This window comes from Chelonia mydas, chromosome 8 (genome assembly GCF_015237465.2).
Source record: "Chelonia mydas isolate rCheMyd1 chromosome 8, rCheMyd1.pri.v2, whole genome shotgun sequence".
NCBI lineage: Eukaryota > Metazoa > Chordata > Testudines > Cheloniidae > Chelonia > Chelonia mydas.
In genome coordinates this window covers 82,270,934-82,282,964 of record NC_057854.1, presented here as the reverse complement: position 1 = coordinate 82,282,964, position 12,031 = coordinate 82,270,934, and the positions used below count along the sequence as shown (strand labels likewise).

At 38.7% G+C, this 12,031-nt stretch overlaps 1 protein-coding gene across 6 annotated transcripts in view; it reads right to left on the bottom strand.

Moving 5' to 3' along the window:
- The window catches only part of PIGK (phosphatidylinositol glycan anchor biosynthesis class K), a 121,109-nt gene that overhangs the window by 78,866 nt on the left and 30,212 nt on the right, over positions 1–12,031 (bottom strand). The gene's annotated exons all lie outside the window — the stretch shown is intronic.

The window sequence follows — 12,031 nt, the reverse complement described above, 5'->3', positions numbered from 1 at the left end:
CGGTAGATATGTAATTACCAGGTTTTTTTTCATAAACAGTATGTGGAACTTATCTTAAAAGGTTTCAGATAAACAGAATTGCTTGGCAATTTACAGCACTCCTACAGATAGATTCACAACCCCACAGATGAAGTACTGATCCCATTTCAGAACAGGAATCTGCTAACTTATATGTATCCTGTGACAGGTTCAGTCACAGAGACCTCCTTGGGACTGTCACCTGATGTGCTGAGACTACCTCTGAGCCCGTTTTCTCTGCCAGTTTGGGCCTCCACAACCCTGTCTTGTTGAGCCAGATACGCTAATCTGCTGCAACACAGACCGTGGGTTTGACCCACACCCCCAAAGCTGCAGACTTAACTGAAAACGACTTAGCACGTGCTCCTGTCTCTAGCACCCAGCTCCCAATGGGATCCAAACCCCATATAAATCTGTTTTACTCTGTATAAAGCTCATACAGGGTAAACTCAAATTGTCCTCCCCCTATAATACTGATAGAGAGATATTCACAGCTGTTTGCTCTCCCAGGTATTACTTACTTACTCAGGGTTAATAAAGAAGCAAAAGTGATTTTATTAAATATAAAAAGTAGGATTTAAGTGGTTCCAAGTAATAACAGGCAGAACAAAGTAAGTTACCAAGCAAAATAAAACAAAACATGCAAATCTAAGCCTAATACAGTAGGAAACTGTATACAGATGAAACTCACCCTCAGAGATGTCCCAATAAACTTCTTTCACAGACTAGACTCCTTCCTAGTCTGGGCCCAATCCTTTTCAGAACAACGTTGTGGCTTATGGCCTGGGTCCAGCAATTACACCCCCATAGTTACAGATCTTTGTTCCAGTTTCTTTCAGGCATCTCTTTCAGGTGGAGAGACCATCTCTTGAGCCAGCTGAAGACAAAATGGAGAGGCTTCCAGGGCCTTTTATATTCTGTCTCTTGTGGGCAGAAACCCCTTTGTTCTTCTGTGCAAAGTAACAGCAACAAGATGGAGTTTGTAGCCACCTGGGCAAGTCACATATCCATGAATGATTCAGCTTTTTGCAGGCCAATGCCATAGTTTACATGTTAGTTTGAACATTCCCAGGAAAGCTCAGATGTGGACTGGCATCTCCCAAAGTCCATTGTAAGTTAAGTGTTTCTTGATTGGGCACTTACTGAGAATAGTCCTTTCTTAAGAAGCTGACCAAATGCTTCACTGAGGCTACTTAAAATCAAACACATTGAGATACAAGTACATAGCCAATATTAATAAATTCAAATACAAAAATGATACACACCTACAGACAGCATAATCATAACCAGCAAATTACAACCTTTCTATAGAAACCTTACGTGACCTCCTTTGTACAAGATTTGGTGCAAGTATAGGATCTTGGTTGCAACAATGATCTATACGGTCACAGTTCTTGTCAATAACTTCACATATACATTATTTTTAATGATAAATTTTACTTAAAGATATTTTATATAAAAACTAGGGCTGTCAAGCAATTTAAAAAATTAATTGCGCAATTAATCGCACTGTTAAACAGTAATAGAATACCATTTAAATATTTTTTGATGTTTTCTACATTTTAAAATATATTGATTTCAATTACAACACAGAATACAAAGTGTACAGTGCTCACTTTACATTTATTTTTGATTACAAGTATTTGCGTTGTAAGAAACAAAAGAAATAGTAGCATATGTACTCATTCATAAGCCGAATATTTTTGGTAAAAAACTGACACATCAAAGAGCTGGGGTCGGCTTATAAATGGGTCTACACCAAAACTTGATGATTTAAAACTCTATGAAATCATTGAATTGAATATCTAATACATTGTCGTTTTGTCTATTTGTCTGGAGCATCTGCAGGCATAGAGCCCCTCAGCTCCCTGTGGCTGAGGTTGGCTGGGAACGGTGAACCTCGGCCACAGGGAGCTGAGGGCTCCATGCCTGCAGATGCTCCAGGTAAACAAAATGTCCCAGCCTGCCAATGACTTACCCTGATGGGCCGGGAGCCAAAGTTTGCCAACCCCTGAAATATAGGGTCGGCTTATGAAAGGGTCATACAGTTTTTACTATTTTTACCTATCCATCTTGGGGGGTCGGCTTATAAACGAACAGGCTAATGAACAAGTATATACGGTATATTTCAATTCACCTCATATAAGTACTGTAGTGCAATCTCTTTATCATGAAAGTTGAACTTACAAATGTAGAATTATGTACAAAAAAAAACTGCATTCAGAAATAAAACAACGTAAAACTTTAGAGCCTACAAGTCCACTCAGTCCTACTTCAGCCAATCGCTCAAACAAACAAGTTTGGTTACAATTTGCAGGAGATAATGTGGCCCGCTTCTTGTTTACAATGTCACCTGAAAGTAAGAACAGGTGTTCACATGGCACTGTTGTAGCCGGTGTCTCAAGATATTTACGTGCCAGATGTGCTGAAGATTCATATGTCTCTTCATGCTTCAACCACCATTCAAGAATACATGCATCCATACTGATGACGGGTTCTGCTCGATAACAATCCAAAGCAGAGCGGACTGACACATGTTCATTTTCATTATCTGAGTCAGATGCCACCAGCAGAAGGATGATTTTCTTTTTTGGTGGTTCGGGTTCTGCAGTTTCCGCATCGGAGTGTTGCTCTTTTAAGTTATCTGAAAGCATTCTCCACACCTCGTCCCTCTCAGATTTTGGAAGGCACTGCAGATTCTTAAGCCTTGGGTGGAGTGCTGTATCTATCCTTAGAAATCTCACATTGGTACTTTCTTTGAGTTTTGTCAAATCTGCTGTGAAAGTGTTCTTAAAACGAACATGTGCTGGGTCATCATCTGAGACTGCTATAACGTGAAATATATGGCAGAACATGGGTCAAACAGAACAGGAGACATACAATTTTCCCTCAAGGAGTTCAGTCACAAATGTAATTAACGCATTATTTTAAAAAGAGCATTATCAGCATGGAGGCATGTCCTCTGGAATGGTGGCCGAAGTCTGAAGGGGCATATGAATGTTTAGCATATCTGGCACGTAAATACCTTGTAACACTGGCTACAAAAGTGCCATGAGAACGCCTGTTCTCACTTTCAGGTGACATTGTAAGAAAGAAGCAGTCAGCAGTATCGCCCATAAATGTAAACAAACTTGTTTGTCTTAGCGATTGGCTGAAAAAGAAGTAGGACCGAGTAGACTTGTTGGGTATAAAGTTTTACATTGTTTTGTTTTGAGTGCAGTTATGTAAAAAAAAAAAAAAAAAAATCTACATTTTTAAGTTACACTTTCACAATAAAGAGATTGCACAACTGTACTTGTATGAGATGAACTGAAAAATACTATTTATTTTGTTTATCATTTTTACAGTGCAAATATTTTTAATCAAAAATAATACTATAAAGTGAGCAATGTACACTTCGTATTCTGTGTTGTAATAGAAATCAGTATATTTGAAAATATAGAAAAACTTCCAAAAATTTTAATAAATTGCAACTGGTAGTCTATTGTTTAACAGTGCGATTAACCGCGATTATTTGTTTTAATCGCAGTTTAATTTTTTGAGTTAATTGTGTAAGTGAAGTGCAATTAATCGACTGTCCTAATAAAAACCCACGTCCTCCTTTCCTTTTCCTGACCTAAAGAAATCACAGATTGATAATACAAAAACTGTTTCCACATTCAGCAGCGTTGAGTTAATCCTGCATATTACCTCAGGGCCCTACCTAATAACCTGCAATGTTTCTAGGTCAGTTTTAGAAATTAAAGAGTGATGACACAGTTTTATGCTTAACAGTACTGCCATCTTCTGGTTCAAAATACCACCCAGTTCTAACACACAATTACTACTGGAGCTAATAAAGTTACACAAACCATTTCAATTTATCCTATTGGAGAGATAGAATACTCAAAATCAGATTTCCCCTACAAAAATAAACTTTCAATATTTTAGTGTTATTGGTTTATACTGTAAAAAGGAAGGAAAATGCTGCCAGAGAACTTAGAGTTTGATTTAAGAATATTTACTTTGTATATTTTGACATGGGATGTGCTGCCAATTTGTGTTTTAACAGTTATAAAGCTTTAACTCTTTGAATCTCATTGTCTGTCATTAAATAATTACACTGTTCAACATACACACAATTTCCTGAAACTATGAATATGTAAACACATGAAAAATGCTAAAAAATGCTTAAAAATAAACATCCATCAAAATCATAAAAATATAAATAAAAACACCAAGCCTACACTTATTGTGTGAAAAGTAGAAAGCGTTATTTCTAGCTAAGGAATATCTTTTACAGATATTTCCCATTCCATTAGCTGTGTCTGAAACTTAACTTCCAGGGATTTAGCCCAATTATCAATATGAACTTCCACTATTTGTTTTAGAAAAGTATTAAACAATGAAGCTTAATTATCAAGGATAACAAAGCTAAAAATGACTTTACTTTATCTTGAATTCACTTTACACTATCACTCGCATGTGAAAAGGACATCCCTAATTTGTACTGTCACCTCCCTGGTTAGAGATCTCCCCCTCATGACAGGAGCTGAAAAGGAAGAAGTGACCTACCTGGCTAGTGAGAGCTCCTACCTGAGTCTGACAGACTGAAGGCTCGAAACTTGATAAACATCTTAAACTCTGCAAATCCCACTTGTCTAAAATATGGGATTTCTTCCATCCCTTACTGTTTCCATCAGATCATTTTAGTTCACTTCAAAAGGGATTTAAAAAAAAAAAAAGCAACCGAGACCTCAGGATCCCAAGACCTTCTATTTCTCTGCTGAAACTGGCAGCTCTAGGTTCAGTCTGTGCTGAGGTGTTTGTAAAGTGAAGCCTATGAAATTTCAATAGCTCTGATTGAAAGTGCTCTGAAGAAAGAAACGAGTATTTTTTTTTTAAATGAAACTTTTATTCTACTCACAAATATTTCACTACTTGGATGCAGGTAGAAAGAAAGCTTTTTCTTTTGGGTAATTGCTGGTTTCACTTCACAGAAGTCTCAACCCAAACCAAATGAAACTTCAAAGGTTATACACATCAGACATCATAGCTGATGCTCAAGGTGAAATTGCCAGCTGTAATCTGGTAGCACAGCTATAGTTAACGAGCTGTTGTGTGACTGTGTAATAAGATAACAGCTAAGCAATCATGTAAAACAAGGACAAAGTTCCACTGAAGAGTTCTGGCAAAGTCAAAGCAGAGAGGGAGAAAGAACCTTGAGTGGTTTGCCATCTGTATGATCCCAAATGGAATTTCCTTGTAATACAAGGCTGCATTTTTATTATTTATTACCTGTCAGGAGTAAGCAGCATTTTAAAAAAACAGTCCTTATCTCTTTGAATTAATTATGTGCATTAGACTCTAGCAAGTTCAAATGCAAGCAAGAGCCCTTTTTTCTGCCGACTATTAAAGACTGAATTGGAGTCACATCTTCCTCAAGGGCCTCCATTTCCTGAACAATGCTAAAGGTTGAGAAAATGGAACGAGCTTTGGAGAAAGACACCACCAGTAGGATAAACAGACAGCTTGAGCAAATGCACAAGAGGGGCCTACAGGCAGCTTCTGGCCTAGATGGTGAGGATGTGCTGATTCCTATGGCACCCCAGCTACAAATTAAATCTGCCCTTGCCTGGCAGAACCTCTTGTGAAGGCAGCAGCATAAACACAGCTTGTACTCCTGAAGATGAAATCTCCTAGAGCAACAACTGCTTCCACTGGCACAGTTTGACCCCACTATGCTATCTGGGGTAACTTTAGTCCAATATTAATTGCACAGGTAGAAGCTAAGTTGAGTAAGGGATGGATAATCCAGTAGACTTTTTAGTTTGTCCAGTGCTCAGCAGGTATGCCAGAAATGTGATTCTATATGATAAGTGGGATTTTCACTACCTATGGATATCTGTGAGCCAGAAGGGGAGAGACATTGCATCATAGCTAGAGGCCTCAGGGCCCTGCCTCACCCTGCCCCAGAAAAGAATAGAGGAGAAGTATTCCAAGCAGCCTAGAGTGGCTACAGGGGAGCAGCCAATCAGAGGCCAGAAGGGCCATATAAAAGGAAGCAGCAGAGGCAGAGCAGTTAGTTGCTGCCTTGAACTTGAAGAGGCAGCACTGGGTACCTGACTGGCTAGAAGTGCAACAGGACCGCAGACAGCTCACTGCAGGAAGGATTGAGCCCAGGAAAGGCTGCCAAAATTGGGTGCGTGGTTGGCTGGAAGTGCGGTAGGACCTTGGACAGCTCAGTGCAGGCAGGCTGAGCCCAGGGGACTGAGCCCAGAATCTAGCAGATTGGGCGACGGTCCCATGAGGGGCCCTGGTGGTCTGGTTGAAGCCTAGGGAGGGCTGCTAAAAGGACGGCAACTGAGGGTACCAAAATGGGCCCCTATTGGGCTGGTAAAGACAACAGTATCTCCAGGAGGAAGCATTTGTGCTACAGCCCCATACCAGGGCTGTGAACAAAAACTAGAGGCTGTGTAAGAAGGGGGGGACAGCGTGCGTGTGACTTGGCCAGAGGGCTGGGTCACTGAAGACTTGCTGAAAGAATCATCAGCCAGGGAGAGTGCCTGCGAAAGATGGGTGCTACCCCATTCAGAACTGAAAGAAAAGGAGACTCATAGCTGACTAGAAGGGGACGCTTGCGACAGGCGGGTGCCGCCCCATTCTGAAGTAAAGAGATCACAGCCATATATTGGCCAGAGAGGGGTGCTTGTGAAATGCAGGTGCCGACACCATTACAGTGACCCAGAAATGGGAGAAACCACGGAAGGGGCCTTGAGTTCCTTTTTTGCTTCATTATTATTTTTTAGTTATGTTATCGTAGGGTACCTAAAGATGTGTCCCCTTCTCTCCTCATTCTACAATTTTTATTTATTTATTTTATATTTCATATTAAAAATTCAGATTTGGCCTACCCAGAAATCTCTGTGGTGATCGGAGAACTAGCAAGACAAACCCCACATGAAACAAGAGGGAGTGATTTTGAAAAAGGAAAAGCAAATCCAAAAAAAGGCACAAACCTCATTAAAAAACATTTTGTAGGCCACCTTAAAAAAAAAAAGATTTAAAAATATGTATTATACCCAGTAATCAAATGTATAAATGTGTACAGATTAAAATATTTTATATTTATATAAAAATATGTATTACACATTTATAAACATCTATGTATAAATGCTACAGGGAATGCTAACTCAATACTGAGTTACTTTCTTATATTTTCTTTGCAAAGCTTTTTCCTCTTTAAATGTTAAGGAAAATATTATGCTCGCTTAGTAAAATTAATATAATTTCTGTCCTTTGCAGTTCTTTAAAAAAACTTTTGAATAACTTTATTTGTTATACAGTTAAAAGGAAAATGTAAAGAATCTTTTCATTGCAGAATTTTTAAGATGCTAAAAGAAGTCCTATTCCTAAAAAGCCATTAACACGCGACAGAAGCAATAGGGTAAAATATCAAAAGAGAACCCTTAGCTAGTCCATCTAAACATTTGAAAGGCTCAGAGTTAATGTTTTGGTATATAAAGTAATGAGTTCAACAACTTAATTTACCATTAAAACAATTTTTTTTTTTGAAGACCACTGAATAAGCACAGCATTAGCCAAAATAACCTCATGAAGAACGGAATGTACATTTAAATAAGCTTCCTTTCTGCCTAAATTATGTTAGTAAGATCACTTTGGCAACATATTTGAAAAAAATGTGTATTTTTTAGACTTTACTGTCAGTTTCACTGCAAGTAAACACAGAGGGTTGAAAGCCAGAAGACATACATAAAGGGTATATGCCAGTGATTTTCTTCTCAAAATCTCGTATCCACATACCGGGAAAAATAAAAATCTTATTTAGAAATACCCTTTAGGCTCAAAGTTTGTTCATGATACAATCCCTATAAAACAGTACAACCAATCTACTGCAGCCAGCCTAGGGGATAGAGATAAGGAGACAAATACTAAATAGGAAATTTTAAAAATATGCATATTATCTTCATAATATAAAGTGAGGGTCCCAACTCAGAAAGGTAATTTAAGACAGAGGAATTATCTACAAAAGAGCTCTTCCAATTCCAGATACCTTGGAATACCTAAAATCCTTACATTAAAAGATTTCAAAAGTTTCCATTACACCAATTTTTCAGAATTGTCTCCTGTATATTGGTGTAATCATGGGAAAGGGTGATACTCTGTCATGCTATATTACTTAATGAAGTTTATTGAAGGTATGTGTTTATTGTCCAGGCACAGCAATCACATTAATTTTAATAGATTAAACAGTGGTCAAATATTCAAGAGTTCTTAAGTGATTTAGTATTTTAAGTCCCATTTTCAATATGCAGAAAGTCTGTAGGATTATCACTGGGAAGACCATTGACCCATATATTTAAATTAGAAACTATGTTTATGTTCAGCTAGAGAAAATTAAATAGGTAATCTGGACTGTAAATGTTCAAAGTGTCCCATTACAAGTTAATGTCATAGAAAAGTTCTACTGCTTTCTAACATCACCTTCATCAACAGCTGTACAGAAGGTTTAATAAATTCCTCAGACAAAATCCCACATAATAAGCTTTTTTAGTACAGCAGGCCCTGCAAAGTTGTATTTCAGTACAGCATTGCTTTTTAAAAAAATTTTTTTTTTTAAAAACTCTCAGACTCAATCACAGCACAGCCCACTCACGAATACAAAAAGTGTGGACAGCCACTCGTCCCATTGTATATCATATGAACTGCCTTCCCCGCCTTTTTTTTCTGTTCCCACTGACTAATGTTCAATCGCAACTACAACAATCACTTACATCCAAAAGTAAGATTAGGATGGCACTTACTGAATTGCAGTCATAATTTAATGTGATATAGAAGCTGGAAGAAGAGCCAGTATAAGACCAGCCAACCTATCCAGGGCCAACCACTAAGTGATCTGTGGAGCACAGCAGTCCACAGTTTGACGAACTCTGATCTCTACTAATTACCATTTCACACTATTGTCCTTCTACATGTCTAGCACCTCCTCATCTTTGCCTCATATCTCAGTCCCCATCCAAGCCAGGTACTGAGGGTTGTGACAAGGGTGTGTTGAGAAGGAGGATGATCTGCCAGACATTTAAAGAGGACAATACTGGGAAATGGTAATTGGCAGATAAATTTATTCCTAAGTTTTTTTGCACTTAAAGTTACATTTTCTCGCTGTTCACTGTAGTGAAATATAGCTTTGAAGACTCTGCCATACTGAGAGCTAATTCATTTGAGGAATTTATTAAACATTCTGCACAGCTGTCTTTGAAGGTAGTTCCAGAACGCCACAGAACTTTCTACACTGCTCCAAAAGGCTTTTTCTATTTAAAAAAAAAAAAAAGTTATGTTTTAAACCATACCAACAGAGCTACTGAAAACTGAGACCTGAAGAACTATAAAATACGTTGCTGCTTGAAAAAAAACATTTGAATACTGTAGAACACCTAATATTATTTTACAAAAGACCAGCACACAGTAGATCCATATGCTGCATACACCAGATAATTATGCTACAAATCTAACATACTAGACTCGAAGCATCAAATATAGAGGTGTCTCCCACTTACGCTAGAACTCACCTACCTGTTACTACTAGTACTTTGTCCCTTAACTTACCTACAAGTCAACACCAAAAATCAGATTTTTCAGGCCAGAAGGAAACACTATAGTCATCTAACCTAACCTCCTCTGTAATACAGTCTACAGAATTTCATCCAGGTGTATTTCCTTTGTGTGTGTTAGTAATAATACTAAGAAGTGTCTAGTCCAGGGGTGGCCAACCTGTGGCTCCGGAGCCATATGCGGCTCTTCAGAAGTTAATATGCAGCTCTTTGTATATGCATTGACTTTGGGGCTGGAGCTACAGGCACCAGCTTTCCAATGTGCTGGGGGATGCTCACTGCTCAACCCCCAGCTCTGCCACACGCCCTGCCCCCACTCCACCCCATCCCGCCCCCTCCCCTGAGCCTGCGTACCCTTGCTCCTCTCCCCTCACTCCCGCCGAGCCTCCTGCACACTACGAAACAGCTGATCGGGAGATGCAGGGAGGGAGCGGGAGGCGCTGATAGGCGGAGCTGCCAGTGGGTGGGAGGCAATGTACATTGGTAAATTCTGGCTCCTTCTCAGGCTCAGGTTGGCCACCCATGGTCTAGTCATACACACCAAGCCAGTACAAGCATGTGTGCCTGGCATCATAATAGTTCCATACCAGTACTTCTTCAGGACTAAAAATTAAAGATTTACTGTACCTGACTGGAAAAGAGGTACCAGAACCTGCCTCTACCATTATGCAGAAATTGGAAACCCAAGCGGTTGTTTTACATCCTATCAAGCTCCAAAACTTCTACTATTTTCCTAATGTTGCTTCCACTCATAAAAGATAAAAACTACCTTGACCTTAAGAATATGAGTTAGAAGATGTAGTAAGGCAGTTTCAGGGTTAGTTTAGGCTTTGATCTGTATTTCAATGCAAAATGTGGAGGCCGAATACAGCATGAAAACAAAATGCAACTATATTAATACAAATTACACTAAGTTTTGAATTGAGATTTCATTTCCCCTCTCCCCCCAAAAATGCACCTGTGTTGCACTAACTTTCCCTCAAACTCTCAAAAACAGCTATCCATTATCCCTTTCCATAATACAGGGTGATATTTCACACCACGAGCAATTCTGTACAGTGTTCTAAGAAAAATGATGAATCACAAAATATTTATATCCATATCTATAGCTATCTATATACATAAATCAGTCTATAACCAGATTCATATTTCTTCCTGGCAGATGGCAACACAGTGTTCTCAGGTCATTTTACAAAGGGCTGTAACAGAAAGGCAAATACAACATGAAGGAAACTCAATAATACAAATCAGTCATCTTGTATATGCTCCCAATAGATGGCAACAGAGTACCAGAAATACAATGAACCTAAGGCCTTGCTTAACTATTACTGAAACAAGAAGCCATCAAAATGGTTATCAGTGGGCCCAATCCAACAAATGCTTATGCCTAACTAACTTTACTCACATGAGTAGCCTTACTCAAGCCCATGGTACTATTCCCACAAGTAAAGCTACCCAAGGGCACAAGTGTTTATGCAGGATCAAAGCATCTATTAAGAAACCTGGCAGAGGGTTGGGGCTTTTTTGTGTATAGCAAGCTACCTCATTGACCATCTCAGAGGAAAGATGAAGACGTATATAGTTTACTAGCAGTGATATGAAGTAAATAAATGTTTGTGGCCTATTTAACAAGAGCTTCTAATAAGGAAAGTAAAAACTGGTTTGTTAAAAAGCTTTTGTTGATGGCCATATCTTGATCTTTGCAACATAGTTTAGAGAAGGGAGAATTTTTCAACAAATAAGTATTTAGCCCCCAAATTCCCATTTTCCAGGCACTTTTCAGTTTTCTTCAGACAGAATGATCAGCCATACATCATTTTGCTGCGTGAAACTGGCTAGGAATTAGGCCAAAGTGATGTCTGAAAGTACAGTGATTGAGTTTAGAGAGAACTGTAAGAATTCTTTAGAGCCTTAGATTTTAGAAATATTTATCTCAAAGTATCAATTTAAACTGAAAACTAGAAGTCCTGTTTTTATCATACAGTACTGAAGAGAGAATACACTTCGTCAATTGGCTGACACTCCCTGTATCCCCTCACTCTCTCATGTATACATACTATATGGAGCTCAAAATATTATTGCAGAGTTGCTTCTCTGAGGAACACTTCTCTGTGGCTACTTCTCAAGATTTAAAAGCTTTATTTTCAAATAAAATATCATATTAGAAGACACAGAAGGCAATCCTCTGGATTTTCAATGGAAAATTAATCTAAAAATAAAAGGGACAATCGCATTCCCCCAGAGGAGGGGCTGAGATATTTTTGGTGCAGGCTGGTATGGAGAGGATTTTGTACCTCTAATGAGAATCCTAAATCCACCACAATTTTATAAAAATAAACATGGACAGTGCAGACTGGGCTTGCACGCTGAACAGGTGCTGTTGGGTGCCAAAATGCAGCAGC